This window comes from Schistocerca gregaria, unplaced genomic scaffold (genome assembly GCF_023897955.1).
Source record: "Schistocerca gregaria isolate iqSchGreg1 unplaced genomic scaffold, iqSchGreg1.2 ptg000394l, whole genome shotgun sequence".
NCBI lineage: Eukaryota > Metazoa > Arthropoda > Insecta > Orthoptera > Acrididae > Schistocerca > Schistocerca gregaria.
In genome coordinates, this window is record NW_026061833.1 from 136632 (window position 1) to 154984 (window position 18353).

General features: G+C 39.2%; 1 long non-coding RNA gene across 1 annotated transcript in view; it reads left to right on the forward strand.

Moving 5' to 3' along the window:
• Nucleotides 1–10964, forward strand: part of LOC126310126 (uncharacterized) — a 111178-nt gene extending 100214 nt beyond the window's left edge. The window contains exon 3 of the long non-coding RNA XR_007554360.1: nt 10832–10964. This is a non-coding gene — a long non-coding RNA (uncharacterized LOC126310126). The remainder of the gene's footprint in view (nt 1–10831) is intronic.
• Nucleotides 10965–18353: the final 7389 nt, after the last annotated feature.

Genomic DNA, 18353 nt, shown 5'->3' on the forward strand with positions numbered 1-18353 from the left:
AAAGATATATTGGTCCACCAGAAGAAAAACAAACTGACAGTCTAATGTTAAGAGATCTTTATCATTCAGTGAAGAATGGAATAAAGTAATGTAATCAAGAAAATACAATAGAAAAAGGAAATACGTTTAATATCAAACTACAGCCACTCGTTTCAGTTTACAACATTGGCGGGTAGGTTGTCTAATGACTAAAAAAAATTCACCATTCCTCTGCTGCATAAATATATTGACAAAATTATTACTGTACTGAAAATGCTTATTAACAACAATTGTGAATCAGACATTCTGCAGCTGTTGACGACTGAGTGCATGTCTGTTCCATGAACAGTGCTGAACTATTGCACATAAAGCAATACAACAGCTGTAAGAATGACCATGCATGTAAAAGCATTATAATGTAAGCAGGCATTCATTAGTACAATTAAATGCTGTGATGCAGTCAGTGTTATGAATATAATTACATGGAACAACTAGAATTAGCATTGTTTCATACCTTGTACAAGAATGATTGGTTTTAAAAGTCCACTAGTCAACTTTGACAGCCAATTTACGTACATCACAGCTGGAAAGGAGAAAAAATGAAACCCCTGTATCATGGACTGGCTACACAAAAACTTCGCTAAACTGGAAGTTTTGGCAGAAATGAAAGTTTCTATCCACTAGAAGACAGAAATGAGTGTTAACCACTTTTGTTTATTAACAGTTATGAAAAGGGCAGATTGCTACTCACTGTGAAGATGAAACATTGAGTTGCAGACAGGCACATGAAATAGGTTGTTTTACACTGAGTTTTGGCCAAAGCCTTCTCCAAAAAATAAAAGAAATTACACATGCATATGCAGCACAGACAGGTTAAAATATGCCATTGTCAGGCCTCTCTACAAAAAGGGAGACACCTCAAATGTCAATAATCATTGGCTAGTATCCTTGCTTACAGCATTATCAAAAATCCTTGAGAGGGTAAGGTACTCAATAACGGTTAGCCATTTCAACAGTAATGGGATACTTAGTAAATCACAGTTCAGATTTCAAAAACGCTGTTCCACTGAGACAGCAATATACAATTTCACTGTCCACATTATAGAGTCTTTAAATAGTAAAACGTCACCAATAGGAATTTTCTGTGACTTGTCCAAAGCATTATGTTATAGGAATTACAATTCTGTGGAATAGCATATGAGTGGTTTAAGTCACCTACAGAACAGGAACCAAAAGTTTCCTTATATGAGTCAAGTGATTGAAGTAAGTTTACCACTTCATCAAACTAGTGTTAAATTACATTAGGCATTCAACAGGATTCAGTCCATCAGTCCCTTTCTGTTCTTGATATGTGTGAGCAACCTCCCTTCTTTTGTGAAATAGGAAGCTAAACTGGCACTGTTTGTGGGTGACACAAGAATCATTATTAATCCAATAGAAGAAAGTCCAATTGAAAATGATACAAATAAGGTATTTGGAAAAGTCGTTAATTGATTTTCTGCAAATGGGATTGCTCTAAACTTTGAAGAAACTCGGTACATCCGATTTTCTGCTGCAGAAAGTACAGTTCCTTCAATAAATATAGCACATCAGCAGACAGGGTAGAGCACACTAAGATTTTGGGTGTACATATAGATGAGAATCTTAATTGGAAAATTCATATTTTGGATCTTCTAAAGCGACTAGTTTCAGCAAATTTTGCAATCAGAATAATTGCCAATTTTGAGGATATAGAAGTTAGTATGCAAAGTATGTTATCACTCCATAATGTCATGCAGAATAATATTTTGGGGTAACTCAACATTTAGACAAAAAGTATTCATTGCTCAGAAGAAAGTGGATAGAATAATGTGTGGGGTTTGTAGTTGCACATCTTGCAGGCATCATTTTAAAAGATGTTCGATACCCTTTTTATAATGCGAACTGCCCAACTCCTCAAAATAGCCAATAACTGCCGACATCATGTCTTCATTTGTAGAAAATTTTCGACCACCAAGTCTTTTTTTCAAGTTTGAGAACAGAATAGAGTGCATGAGGTAGCAAGTGAATCTTTAATTCATTAATTTTGGCCATTGTAATGTGAGCTGGTGCATTGTCCTGAAGAAACAACACTTTCTTCTTGGCCAAATGTGGCCACTTTTGTTTGATTTCTTTGCCCAAATGTTGAAGTACGTTTGCATAATACTCACCACTGATAGTTACTCCTTTTTCAATATAGTCAATGAAAACTATCCTATGTGCATCGCAAAAAGAAAAACCGATGCCTTGGCCTGGTCGCCAGATGAAACGGTCTTTGCCTTCTTAGGAGTCTGTTCTCCAATTTGTAACCATTGCTTTGATTCTTTTTTTTTCTTTGTCTCAGGAGTGAATTGGCGGACCCATGTTTCATCCATGGTTATGAAAAGGTGCAAAATATCAGCTTTATTATTCTGAAACTTCTCTAAACACTCAACTGAAACATCTTTATGGCATTGTTTCTCCTCGAGTGTGGGCAAACGCGGTCTAAACCTTGCACAAAGTTTTCTCATGTCCAAGTTATGTGATGTACCACACATTCTGAAATGCCTGACAGCTCATGCACTTACAGTAGACAATCATCCAGTACTGCTTTGTGGATTTTTTTCACCATTTCTGGAGTCATCACCTCATATGTTCAACCACTGTGATGCTCGTCTTGGCAGCTCATACGGCCTTGCTTAAACTCAGGCACCCAATATTTTTCTGTTGACAACAAAGAAGCAGACTCCCTGAAAGTAGAAGCTTTAATATTTGTTGCACTGAAGCGTTTCAAAAAATATATTGCATCAGGTAACAATGACGAATTTCCTCCACTTTAACAAGATCACACAACATTCACTACTGGAGGATACTAAACAATGTGGCGTCTTCAGACTTGAAACAAATACTTCATAGATCATATACTTTCTAATTCAGAGGTATTTTTCAACAACTGCCATCTCCCAGTCAGTCCAGGTACTTATGGGACCACCCTTATATATGGGCTTCATTTCTGGATCCTGATAAATGTGTAATAAAATTAAAAGATCTTGTTATAATATTTGTAGAATATTTAATTTTCTTCCATTTAACCATTCCAATTTTTCGTAAAAGAAATATACCCTCTTGATTTACTTTTTCCTGTGATATTCATGATTTTCTGATACTTCTTGTTCCATTCCTCAAATATCACCAATTTAATGTACAAAATTCTCATTCTCTTCATTGTCAGGAACATCATCACTCAGCTCATGGAACTATTCCAGTCAGACATTACGATTGCTGCTAAACTCTGTCCTAGTTTTCTTTTATCTAACATGTTTATTCCACAAACTAGAGGTTTAGAGAGCATTATTTCTCATGGGTAAGTGTTCTATGTAAAAAGCAAATTAACTGTAATTAGTTTTGATATACCTAAAGTAATGTACATAAAAGTTGAGTGAGTGTAGGAAACCAGTGAAGTAATGTGCACATTGTTTTGGATTCTAGCACTTGTGCTCGTGCAGATGACAAGTGTCCTCCAAACTATAATAATGTTTCACAAACAGTTCAAGCCAATGATGGCTAAAGCTTACAGGTAGAGAGTTAAGGGCCTGAACTCCATCCACCTGAGACAAAATGTAGATGGGAAAATCATGTGGGACAAGTGTCGACCGCACAAACAATGTAGGGTTAGAAGAGGAGCTGGTGTCTGCATGAAACAAACACTCAGACTGTAATAAATGGAAGACAAGCAGCATCAATAATACAAATGGGTAGCATGCAGGAATAGTAAGATGAACCAGCAACACCTATCACAGCACCTCGATGATGGCAAGGTGCAATCCTGATGTAAGCAGCTGAGCATTCCACAGCCATAACCTACTGTGTCGAAGTTGTCGGGCACCTCGAAGATTCTTTACATGAGTTTGAGTGCTTACTGGCAAATGACACTTTAGTGCAGAGTCATGCTACAATTACCAGTATTTTGAGAGATTTCAGAGAAAAACAAGGGTCTGATCACAATTTGTACTAACCACTGCAGACATCATAAAAATTAGGAGTTAAGCATCATATATTTCCTAAGAACAATTACACCAAACAAAAATGATTAAAAAGCCTATAAACATAATGATTCACTTTCACTTGGTAATGCTTTTGCATGGTTTATGAATAGGATTTGAAAAGCAAAGTATTGAATCACCCTCTGAAACACAAGTTGGAATCTGATGATGTGCCAGCTGCATGTTTCCCATCCTACAGAATGGATATAGGTGGGAATAATGAGCCTTATATCAGGATGCTAAACTGGATATAAAAAGGAAATTACAGTAAAGAAGTAGAAGAGATTCTGCAAGTAAAGACAGGGTGAATCATCTAAAATTCTCACGGCAAATCTTGTAGAAATGGGAACAGGTGTGGTTTTCACAAAATGAATTGGTAGTCTGGAGCTCATATTGCTAGCCAAGAAACAGATCATAATAATACTTCGAAACTGTATTGTTTGTGAAAACATGCAATTTTTTAAATGGAACGATGCCTATTGACAGTTAGAAATTAAAAGTGGTATACCTCAGAATGTCAGTGGGGTTTGTTGCAGGAATCTAGTAAGAGTCATTTATGCATTATAATATTGTGCACATTTTCCCCACTGACACTTGTCTGTGCCATTAAACCTGCATAGTTACTAGGTACAATGTTCTTATGTTTGCCTACAGTGTGCATAAAGGCATGCTAATTAGTTAATATGTGACAGTCCAAGCGGTAGGTCACGAGTGGTTGACGGGATTTACTAATGCATAAAAAGCAGAAATACTCATGATGTACAAAGAGTTTCATAAGATTGCAACTAATTCTTGTACAGTATACGAGGCAAGATATCCCAATAGATGTGGACCATCTTGGCAATTATTTATCATCTTCAACGAGTTACTAAAAGTGGCAGTGTAACACCTAAACATTGTAATGGAAATAAACAAATTAGGACAGAACGTGGGGAAATTAGTATTCTTGCTGCTGTTTGCAGTTGATCCACACATTAGTTCCTGCAGAATCGCAAGAGGAAGTGGTACGAGTCAGACAACTGTCCTACACATTCTTCACTGACACAGGTTCCATTCCTACCACATCTTTAAAACATTACTATGAATTAATTTTGATTTAAGGTAAAGTACTCACAATTGCTGGTGATATGTCACAGCAGAAGTCCCAGAAAACAGTGACTGTAGGATTTAACCATAAAGTTGAATGATTTTTTTAATCTAGTATAATGTTTCAGCTGAATATTTATTATGATCTCAAAGTAAATAAAAGCATCTTGACAAATCTAAAATAAGTTGAAACATACTTGCTATAATGAAATGAAACATGCTCAACAAGCAACATACTTTCTGTCCAAATACACACAAAGTACTGACCCCCTATGTATAAACTCCAAACAATCTGCGGCATTGTTTAGGATCATTTTTTAATTAACTAACAACTAAAATTAACACATAAAAAACTGAAAATACATATATAATCGTATATTTACTCCAGAACAGCAAGTACAGTTCTATGTTGGGTCATATTTGTGATACTATTTGAGTATAATTTCTTGAATACATAATTGCAATAATGCATTTACATTTCTTGTTAAGTACTGGAGGTTCCCTTCGTGTACAGAGCTTCTACACTTTAAAGTAAATGAAATCAAGCATCTATAATTTTTTCTAGATGAGTCACATGCTTGTGTAATTCCAAATTCATCTGGAGAATGCATGTTTTAAGTGAGTCTGTTATGTTTCAACACACCCAAAAGGATTTTTGAAACTGAAAGATGAACAAAACCTTTTCCGACACATGGAGTAACAAGAATTTTACTTATGGTATGAAATAAATCCACTATTTGATTAAATATGTAAAGTAATATGATGCATAATACAAAATTATTACTCAATAGCAGGAGGAAAGAAGAAGTTGTTTCTTAACTGTATGAGCTAATAAGTAACTTAGAGTTTCAAAGGTAGCAAAAATTCCTATCTGTAAATGCACTAATCTCTGTACTTTACATAAATGTAAATAGTCTTGAAGTATGCAGACTGCTTTGTAGAGAATCTTGCAGTATGCAGACTGCTTTATGAGATGACATGCCTGACCAAGTATCTTCAAGAGTGCAAAAATACTAGCTTGTTTCCCAGATCCTCCTGTAAAATGGGCTTTTGTCAACAATGGCAAGTGTTGACATGGTAAGCTAGAAGGATCTCAGCAATAGAGGCATATGCATGTGGACAGAGGGAAGAAGATCATGGTACTCTAATGAGAAGTAAGAAATTAAATAGAAGATTCAGAGTGTTGGAGTTGAAGAAGAAAAGATGACAGACCCCAAAGACAGGACACCCCCTACCCCAGGACCCCCACTGTTCCAGAACTTCACTGTCATGCCAGAGAGAGGAGAGTGTTCGGCATTCCCTGCAGAACGGACTTGCCACAGATTCACCTTCCCAGTCCTCGAATATTAACTCCAACACTCCCTACTGACTAATCAACAAAGGGTGAACAACTAGCATTCTACAGGAGAGAGTAAATGACATGTAAAACGCCGTATTGGTTAATTCAAGTAAAAAATGCTAGATACTACCAACTGACTTACAAGCAGCCCCTCTAATATCTGGGTTTGATCTTACATAAACATGAAATACTGAAACATATGAGACATAAACATGAAAATAATAAAGAGAGGTACAGAATTACTGTGCTCATCTGATATCTGTTGCTGCTCAAACATGAAAATATAGAAATAAGGTAGCCAAATGCATCAAATTACAACATATCCCATATCAATTAATAGACAAAGTCTACTAACTGCCTCATTGGGTATATCATAGATATGTAAAACGTTCATATCATAAGAAGTACTTTGTGATGCATTGATATGTTTGCTAAACACCATAGAGTCAAGTACAAAAGTAAAAATATCACATTTTCAAAATTAAACAGAAGGCGAGTCTGAGATACAAAAGTTTAGGTAACTAAAATCTTGGCTAAGTGTCATGTTCTCCTTCCAGTAGACAAAGCATATATGAAGTGCTATTTCAAGTTCACAGACATATTTCATGTGTTTATAATGTTACAAAATTATATATAAGGCAAAGGTGAAAGATGTATATTTTTTCAAGCTCCATTACATATCAATAAAGAGTCGTTAGCAGAGTGATGGAATTAATTAAGTCAAGATATTGTTGTTAATAACTGCTGGGGTATGCTGTACACCACAAGAAAGCAGTTCACCACTTGGACAATGAACAGTTACAGAGAATTAGACTGCATGTGACAGCACATCATTGTATAATATATGGCAATACATTGCTAGTTCTAACTTTGTTCCCGTAAGTTGCAGATCTAGTGAAAGTAAATATATTTCTTTTGAAAGAAAAAGAGCATTGGTAATGAGCGGTTACTGAGAACCACATTGCACTTGACAATGTATCATTGTGTTGAATAGACATAGAAGACATTTCAAGCAGCAGTGTGTATCAATAAGAACTCTTAAGTTTTAGAATACATTGACAATGGGTGATTATAAAGAATTACATTGCATGTAACAGTATATCTTTGTATTAAGTCTAGATAGACCAGATTAAACAGATGATTATAGCATACATTGTAACATGTAAAGGTAGTTGTTAAGGAATTTACAAGAAACAGTAATTGTTAGCCTTTCAGACATCTACTTTCATGGAATAATTATGTTAGTTTTCAACTGTTGAAATGTACCTAGACATAATGACTGTACCACTTGTAGGACCAAAAGGAATTATTTCTTTACAAGTCAAACTCAGACTTTACAGCAACTGAACTGACATGAACATTTAAGGTCAGGAAGCTACAAGGATGGATAGAGGGATAGAGGAATTTGCCCGCAATAATTATCAAAGGCACCATGTTCTTGTAGCTAGAAAGTCATCATCCCAATTTTTTTTTTTAATTTTGTAGGGACTGAGAGCCACCATGGCCAGATGCCACTGTAGAATCAGGTTTATAGTGGAAAGTGAAGAACCCACAGGGTACTTCCAGAATGTATACTGCTCAATAACCAGTTGACAGTCGTCTCGTTGATCATCACCACACTAGACATGATGTAGCAACATCACATCAGATAGTAAATAAAACTGGGCACAGATAAGGTAAATTCCAACATAGATTAAATTAAAGGTTGATGTACCATGAGTTACATATGAATGAGTAAAAAAAAAAAAAATAATTGGAACAAAATAGATAGTTCAGCCATCCTAAAGGTTTGATCTATATGTATATATTTTCTCATTAGTTATAAAATGATGAATTAACTAGACTTCAGTTGAAAGTATATGTCTGCAGGAACAATAGCTATACCATGAATACAAATCCTCACGGGCTGTAGACAAATAACTAATATTTGAAACATTATTTTATCATAGATTTGCCTTGTGCAACACATTACATTGCAGTTGTTTATGACTGTCGGAATACAACTGATGCAATAACATAATGAAAATGAGTCCAATATTAAGTACACATTAGTGAAAAGCTATGGCTTGCTCCAACATTGAATAGCACCTAACCTACTTTCTTCAGCATTACAAATTTTCCATTCAATTGTCCTACGTCACCTGAGATTTATAGCTGAGCAGTTTGCTGATTTGAGCAGACATTACAACAAAAGTAATATGCAGAACACCTTATATCTGTATCTGACAGATGGCATAATATATATGGATACCAGACATGGAGCAATCATCCAAGTATGTCTGAATACACAGTGCACCAAACACTTCTAACGATGGGCCTCTGCAGCCAATGACCCGTACATGTCCCACCGTTAAACCACAACATCGCAACAACAACTGAAATGGGCATGTGACCATTGGCACTGGAAATTAGTACAGTGACAGAGCATTGCTTGGTCTGGTGAATTGTGATACATTTTTAATCGTGCTGATGGGAGGGCGCAAAGCCTTTGTCTTCCAAAGGAACAGATGGCGGTGGCTCTATTATGCTCTGAGGACATTCAAGTGGGCATCCGTAGGTGCGGTGGAGCTCGTGCAAGCAGTATTGTACACCCCTTCTTAACAATTACGTTTTCCAACGGCAGTGGAATTTTTCAGCAAGATAATGCTCCATGTGACAAGGCCAGGAGAGAGTGATGGAGTGGTTCGAGGAACACAGTGGCAAGTCCAGTTGATGTTCTGGTCGCCCAACTCGCCAGATATGAAACTGGTCAGGATGTGACTGAACGTGGCATCAGAGATCAGCACACCCTCTCTGGAATTTGGTAACTTATGTGGTGCCAACTCCCTCCAGCTACCTACCAAGACCTCATTGCTTGCATTGCTACTGTTATCCCTGTCGGAGGTGGCCATACCAGTGATTAGGTAGGTGATCGTGCTGTTCTGGCTGATCAGTGTATGCACAAGTAAATTATGTGTATTAATGACCTTGTGGACAATATTAAAAGTAAACTCAGGCTTTTTCCAGTTCATGCAGTTATCTATATTGAAGTACTGCCTGAATGAATCTTCATAAATATTCAGTTAGCTCTTGATAAGATTTGAAAGTGGTGTTCTTCAACTTGATTTAAATGTTCACTAGTGTAAAATTGTGCACTTCACAAAATGAAAAAAAAAAAAAAAAAAACGTAGTAACCTGTAACTATAATATCAACGAGTCAGTGTTGGAATCAGCAAACTTATACAAATACCTGGGTGTTACGCTTTGAGAGGATATTAAAGGGGGATGATAATGTGGGCTGAGTCATGGGTAAAAAAGGTGCCATACTTTGATTTATTGTAGAAAGCTGGGGAAATGCCCTCAGTCTACAAAGGAGATTGCTTACAAATCACTCATGTGACCCATCCTAGAATATTGCTCAAATGTGTAGGAACCGTACCAGATAGGACTAACAGGCGATATTGAATATATACAGACAAGGGCAGCACAAATGGTCACAGGTTTGTTTAATCCAAGGGAGAGTGCCACAGAGATGCTTAAGAAATGGAAGTGGTAGGCTTTTAACAATAATTACAGCACACATGGAGGTATCCAAGCACTCATTCTTTCTGCACTCCATATGTGAATGAAATAAAAAGAAATCCCTGTACCTGGTATATAAGGCTATCACCAAGAGAATCTTGTAAAATCAAATTCAGACTATTTACAATTTTGACAGTTCCATCCATCTATGTATGTATGTATGTATGTGAAACTGTCATGTATGTCATAGCAAACTGTGCACTAATGCTAAACAGATAAGTACACATTTGTAGCACAAAAGTTAAAGTTTGTTATCACATAGTCCATTATCACATCAATGGTACTTGACTACAAGTGGCTGGCTGATAAAGGTCGTACTAAAGCTGAATGTTTTTACACAGCAGGCTACCAAACAGTGTACAAAATACGAAAGCACTACCAGGCTTCATAACAAAAGTAGGAGTTCTAGACATAGTATGGCTGTACAAAGTTAAGGAATACTTTGGGACTAGTCTGAAAGAATCAGAGAGAATTGCTCTACTATGGCAATTTCCTGAGGAGTGTGATACATGTAAGGGGTCAGTGACCCGTAAATATGAAAATTTTCTTATGTTTTGTCAACACTCAACTACCGCAGCTGAAAGCAAAGTTGGTGCCTGTATTTATTATATTAAATTAGAAATAAAGTTTTGGTTTTTCCTTTTCATTAATTATTATATGTATCTACACACATAAGTCTACTGTAAAATAACCTGTGTGCTCAGTTTCTAAATCACCCTGTAACTGTAATTGTAAATGATATTGACGCATCCAATATCATTCTAAACAGTGGCGATAAATAAGTAAATATCTGTTAAAAAGGAACACTCTCTCTCTGTGGTTTCAGTTGCCTGAGATGCAGTCGTGTGTTTGTGTACATTGACAAGGCCCTTTTGTGAGTCTCTTTGTTGTGGCCATCTGCGACTCAGCATCTCTGCTATATGGTGAGTAGCAAGTTTCCTTTTCATAGTACTGTTACATTTCATCCTGGATTTCATATTGTTTAAAAATTTGGTGACTTTAATACAATGCAAATCCAAAGAATATAGTAAATTTGAAGCTCATTGAGATGTTAAACTCATAAAATCTTTTAAATATAATACATCTACATCAATACTACATAAGCTACTATATGGTGCATGGCATAGGATGCCCTGAACAATTACTTATTATTTCCTTTCCTGTTCCATTTGCAAACAGAGCAAGGAGGAAATGACTGTCTACATTCTTTCATGAGGATTCTTATTTCTCTCATCTAATCTTCTTACTCCTTGCATGAAATGTAAGTTGGTGACAGTAGAATTGTACTGCAATAAGCCTCAGATGCTAGTTCTCTAAATTTTCTCAATAGTGTTCCTAGAGAAGAATGTTTCCTTACCTCCAGGGTTTCCCATTTGAGTTGCCTAAGCATCTCCACAATACTTGCATGTTGACTGAACTTACCAGTAACAAATATAATGGCCCACCTCTGAATTGCTTTATGTCTTCCTTTAATCTGACCCAAAAACTGAAAAAGTACCATGGGTTTCACTAGTATGTCATCTCCTTTACAGCTGAACCATACTTTACTAAAAGTCAATCATTCACCTTCCCTACTACAGTCCTCACATGCTTGTTACATTTCACATCGCTTTGTACCATTATGCCTAGACATTTAATCGACACGAATGTTCCTAGCATTTCTGGTTTGTTTTTCCTACTTGTGCGCATTAATTTACATTTTTAGACATTTCAAGCTAGCTGAGATTTATCACACCAAATAGAAATTGTTGTCTAAGTTATTTTGTATTCTCCTAGAGTCACTCAATGATGACACCTTCCTGTGTGTGACAGCATCATCAACAAACGGCTGCAGATTGCTGCTCACCCTGTCCGCCACATCATTTGAGCATACAGAAAAAAATAGCAGTCCTTTCACATCTCGCTGGGAACCCCTTACAATATCCTTGTCACTGACTAACACCAGCCCTCAAGGACAGCACACAGGGTCCTGTTACTTGAGAAGTCTTTGAGCAACTTTCATAGCTGGAGAACTATTTTTTATGCTCATGCCTTCAGTAACTGTCTGCAGGGGGGCACGATATCCAATGCCTTTTGGAAATCTGAGAATATCAAGTATTCCTGTTGCCCTTTTTCCATAGTTTGCAGTATTATCATGTGAGAGAAAGGCAAGCTGATCTTCACATGAGTAATACTTGCTAAAACCATGCTGATTTGTGGACACAAGTTTCACAGTATCTAGGAAATTTACTGCATTCGAATTCAGAATGCATTCTACAATTTTGCAGGAAACCCAATGTTAATGATACTTTTTGGGTCCTTCTTGTATATAAGAGTCAGCTGTGCCTTTTTCCAGGCACCTGGAACTTTTCAGTGGATGAGAGATTAATTAATTCAAGCTAAGTAAGAGGGCAATGCCATAAACTACTCTTTGTAAAAGCTAATTAGGATTCCATCTGGACCTGTGACTTATAAACAAATAACTCTTTTAGTTGTTGCATTATGCCAGGGATGACCATTACTGTGTCCCCCATATGGAAGTCTTTGCAACACATCACTGTTTGTATGATCGTCCTGTGTGGACGATTTCTTAAACACAAAATTTAAAACTTCAGCTTTCTTTTTGCTGTGTTCTACCTCCATGCAGGTTGGTCAATGAGTGACTGGATAAAAGCCTAAGACTTGATTAGTAGTCTTATAGATGACCAGAATTTTCTTGTGTTCTCAACAATATCTTTTGCTTACATATGACAGTTGTACTGATCACACATTTATCTTTTTACAGATGCTTGAATCTCTACTAACTTTTTCCTGTAATAATTTGTTCATTCTCTTTTGAACTGAGAGTACAACAGCCTTTACTTTCTCAGTATTTTCCAAATTTCAGTGGTAAACCACTGTGGATATTCTCTGTCCTTCATCCACTTAATCAGTACATACTTCTCCAGAGCATTTAAACTTTTCCTATAATTCCTCTACATCCATCATACTGGATGAAACATGGTACCTACCAGAATGAAAGAAAATGTGGAAGGAAGGACACACAAATGTTAATTACTTTTCACACAACCTGTATATTTAACAGTATACAACCATACCTACAGCCCACACATTATTGGGTCAAATGGCAGTGTTTACTACTGCACTGGACAAAGCCTCTGCTACTACATGCCTTTCTGCAACACGTGAAAATTATATAAGCACCACTGATGACAAGAGTGATTAAGTTACTCAAAACAGATGACGTAATTTTTAATTCGAAGGCTGTATGTCTAAAGGTCCTGGGCTGTTATGTGCACCTGTGCTTAAAGATTAAACAGATTAGGAAACAATATGACACTGATAAAGCTTACTTAAAAGCAATAAATTTTTTAATTTCAATCAACAGCCAAGGTGCGATTGGATCCCAACCTGCCCATTTTGACTAATTCCCTGGTGACAGTTGGCTGTTAATATTTTCAAAGTTAAACTGATTGTCAGTTATTAAGACTGTTCTAAATTAACGTCTTAAAATATCACTTGTGAATACTTATTACAAGAGAACTCACTTGCCAGAACCACAAGTTCCATCTAAAATACACCTACCATGACCCAGTCTTTCAAACACACCTTAGTACAACAGGTTGTTCAGATTATAACTAAAGACTTAAAAATGTAAATGCAATCAAAGAACTGAACTGCTTGACACCTAAATCTAACTACAAGGTCCCTCTTTTGTTTAATGGCAACATGTGCATTAGTACAATTGTTCTGGCTGTATTTATGGCCAGGATCTGGTCATTAGAATATTAATGATTGGGTACAAACCAGAAAGGAAAGGAAATATAATAGTGGGACAAATTTTAAAATGACAACTAGTGTCTGAGTACAATATTACAGCCTCTATTATTGACCAAAGAGCTGACCGAATAAAACTCTGAGGGTCGGGTACAAACCACAAAATCATAGGCAATGACACAAATCAACATGAGGATTACAGAATGTTACTCCACTTTATCAGCAAGCAGTTACAGTGGTTACTGAGTGTTGCCAATGAAAGCCAGGTAGAAGAGGGCAGCCAGGCCACGAGCAGTCGCCCGAAACAAATGTTGACAACCCACTGACGGGATGTCAGTCTGCTGCTTGTAGTCAATGCTGACCCCAGCGAAATACTCTGGTGTCTTAACTCTGCAGAGGCCCTCCTCACGCAGCTCGTGGTTTCGGCCACTCGGACCTCATAGCCACCTTTGGCTGTGATGCTACTGCAATCGGCAAACTTCGTGCCTCCCTTCTCAGGCCAGCAGACCCCTCTCAAGGACCTTCTAAGGACACGACCCAAAGGTATCCACTCTTCCTCACAGATTGGCAATGGGGCCACAAGAGAACATCCCCCTCTCAAGCCTGAACAAGCCTTGCCCCACATCTTCACTCTGCTGGAAAGTTCAATCTGACTGAGATGAGCTTCCTCTTTTCTGGGTCCCTAACCGAAAGATTGATTGGGCTTAAAATTTTTGCAATGGAATATGGACCTAGGAAATGTGGGGCAAGTTTCTCTAAACATTTATCCTGGGAAGTCCACCCAGAAATGTTCCTGATGTAGACAAGATCCCCTGTCTTCCCTTGAAAGGGGCACCTGTTTCTGTTATAGTGACAGGCCTGACAATAATGAACATTCCTAGTATTTCCCCAAATTTGGTCCCTTTGCTCTCTAAGTACCTTTGGACCGATAGATGGAGGTAAAAGATAATTTTTCTCGCATAAGTTGGAGAGTCAGGAATTCAGGGGATATGCGAGCATTAGCCTAGCAGGGGTTGGCATGGGATTCTTCATGCCACATGGAGTTAAACACTAAGTTTAATCAGGGTGAGGTGGTATCCCACTTCTTGGGTGATTTATGGTGGTAAATAATCAATGCTGACTTCAAGTTGCAGTTAATCCTTTTGGCAAAGGAACCCTGAGTATAATAAGGTGTGGTGGTAACATGTTTTATCCCATTGTGTAAACAATTTTGCCAGAAATCCAGGAATGGTATCCATAACCAATGGCTACAGTGGCCCAAACCACCTACTACTTGAAATTGAAAAAAGAACACATTGATACCGGTGTGTCAGACCCACCACACTTGCTCCGGACATTGCGAGAAGGCTGTACAAGCAATGATCACATGCACGGCACAGCGGACACACCAGGAACTGCGGTGTTGGCCGTCGAATGGCGCTAGCTGCGCAGCATTTGTGCACCGCCGCCGTCAGTGTGAGCCAGTTTGCCGTGGCATACGGAGCTCCATCGCAGTCTTTAACACTGGTAGCATGCCGCAACAGCGTGGACGTGAACCGTTTGTGCAGTTGACGGACTTTGAGCGAGGGCGTATAGTGGGCATGCGGGAGGGCAGATGGACGTACCGCCGAATTGCTCAACACGAGGGGCGTGAGGTCTCCACAGTACATCGATGTTGTCGCCAGTGGTCGGCGGAAGGTGCACGTGCCCGTCGACCTGGGACCGGACCGCAGCGACGCACGGATGCACGCCAAGACTGTAGGATCCTACGCAGTGCCGTAGGGGACCGCACCGCCACTTCCCAGCAAATTAGGGACACTGTTGCTCCTGGGGTATCGGCGAGGACCATTCGCAACTGTCTCCATGAAGCTGGGCTACTGTCCCGCACACCGTTAGGCCGTCTTCCGCTCACGCCCCAACATCGTGCAGCCCGCCTCCAGTGGTGTCGCGACAGGCGTGAATGGAGGGACGAATGGAGACGTGTCGTCTTCAGCGATGAGAGTCGCTTTTGCCTTGGTGCCAATGATGGTCGTATGCGTGTTAGGCGCCGTGCAGGTGAGCGCCACAATCAGGACTGAATACGACCGAGGCACACAGGGCCAACACCCAGCATCATGGTGTGGGGAGCGATCTCCTACACTGGCCGTACACCTCTGGTGATCGTCGAGGGGACACTGAATAGTGCACGGTACATCCAAACCGTCATCGAACCCATCGTTCTACCATTCCTGTTGCTCTGTTGCCTGTGTCTATGTGCCTGTGGTTCTGTCAGTGTGATCAGGTGATGTATCTGACCCCAGGAATGTGTCAATAAAGTTTCCCCTTCCTGGGACAATGAATTCTTATTTCAATTTCCAGGAGCGTATATTAGTACCACCAGGGATGGTGATAAGGGCACTCTCACCCCAGCTAGGTAGCAACCAAGTGAACCTGGAGAAGGTGTCCACTACTATGAGAATATACAGATTGCCTTTTTTGTCCAGAGAAGCTGGCCCACATAATCAACAAAAAATTTGCCCACTGGATGCTCTTCCCGTACCGACTGCAGAATTCCCCTCGCCAGGGAGTTACGTGGTCTTCCATTCTTACAATCTCGGCATTCTTTGACCAAACCTCTAATGTTTTTATAAGGTGTTGGCCAGGTCAGCTACTCCTTGACTGTCTCCAACGTTTTATAAAGACCTAAATGCCCTCCTACTTGAGAGTCATGAAAGTACTGGAAGACCAGAATAACTAAGGGTCAGGGGAGATAAATTCTAGCTACCCCTGCAGTTACACAGGATCCCATTCTTCAGAAAACAGTCGCTGGATTCCTGTCCATCTAGTATTTGCTTCCTGAGCCCCCCCCCCTCCCCCCCAAAATGCGTATTATTCTTGTTCATTTTACAAATTATTAAACAGTTTGGGTACCTCAGTAAGGATAGTACATTTCCTTATCAAGCTCGTGCAGTTGGAACATCCCGCTAAGGGCATCAGCAGCCTGATTATCAGAGCCCTCAATGTCCTGAACCTTAAAATGGAAAGCCAAAATGCGGACCGCCCATCTTGCAATACGCTCTGTCTTGCTAGGTCCCAACTATGGACCTCATTATCCATCTCTAGATCAAATTCATGATGTTTGAGATAGAACCAAAATTTTTCCAGAGGAAATAACACAGCTAATGCTTCACACTCATATACCGAGTAATTAAGTTCAGGCCCCTCCAGAAGTATGGAAGAAAAGATAACAGATGCCTGATATCTTGATCTTTCTGTAAAAGAACTGCTGCCATACCAGTATTGCAAGCATCAGTCTGGACCACAGATCATTTCTTAAAGTCAGGTACGACTAAAACCAGTGGGTTGGAAATCACAGTTTTGATTCCTTCAAAGGCTGCCTGCTGACTTTCAGCTCACATGAATTTCTCATTATTTCTGCGTAACAAATTTAATGGAGCTGAAGGTTGCACAGAGTTTGGGACAAATTTGCGGAAATAATTAGCCATTGCTACAAATGAGGCAATCTCCCTCTTATTTCCTGGCTGCGGAAAATTCCTCAATGCCTTCGTTCATTCTGGATCAATGCTAATACCATCACCAGAAACGAAGTAACCCAAAAATGACACTTGGTGCTTAGCCAAGGTTATCTTTCAGGATTTCACAGTCAGGACTACATCCTTAAGCCTGGAGAGTACCTTCCCGATATGCTCTTCAAAGGAGGCACTGAATATGACTGCATTGCCCCAATAACTGAAGACACAATTAAACTTTAAATCACCTAAAATTTCATCCAATAAATGGGATAGAACTGCTGCACTGGTTGAACTCGTATAAATTCCAATCCAGGGTGAAGGCGATGAGATGCTTAGATTCCCCTGTTAATAAGCCTGATTAAGATCTAATACAGTAAACCAATATGCTCCCTAAAACCAGGTCAAACAGGTGTTGAGATCAGGGACTGGCACATAATCTACGATCACCTTTCGATTGAGAAGCCTGTGATGAACCACAGGTCAGAAATCCGGCCCCTGATCTTTAGGTACTAAGAAAGGTGGATGGTCTTATGACAAGTGATGTGGTGACTGGCAAACCAGCACATCATCCATAACATGAATATGGTATCAAATGATGTCTGTGACTCCCAACCTGTCATGTAGTACCTCAGAAAATTCTCCCAAAAGTTCACTTAACTGGAAAATAATGAGGAGGGCAGGTAGGCAATGACACAAATAACCATGAGGATTACAGAATGTTACTCCCCTTTATCAGCAGGCAGTTCCATGGATCCACAGTGTGCTTACTGAGTGTGCCAATGAAAGCCAGGTAGAAGGAGGCTGCCAGGCCACATGTGGTCACCTGATATTAATGTTGATAAACAACCGACAAAATGTCAGCCTGCTGCTTGTAGTCAATGCTGACCCCGGTGAAGTACTCTGGTATCTTCACTCTGTGCACGCCCTCCTTGCATAGCTCACAGCTTTGGCCGCTCAGACCTGACGACCACCTCTTGTCGCAATGCTACCACCAATCTCGAAACTTCGTGCCTCCCTTCTCAGGCCAGTGAACCCCGTGTATATATCGGCAAGCAAAGACCTTCTAAGGACACAACTCACAGATACCCACTCTTCCTCATA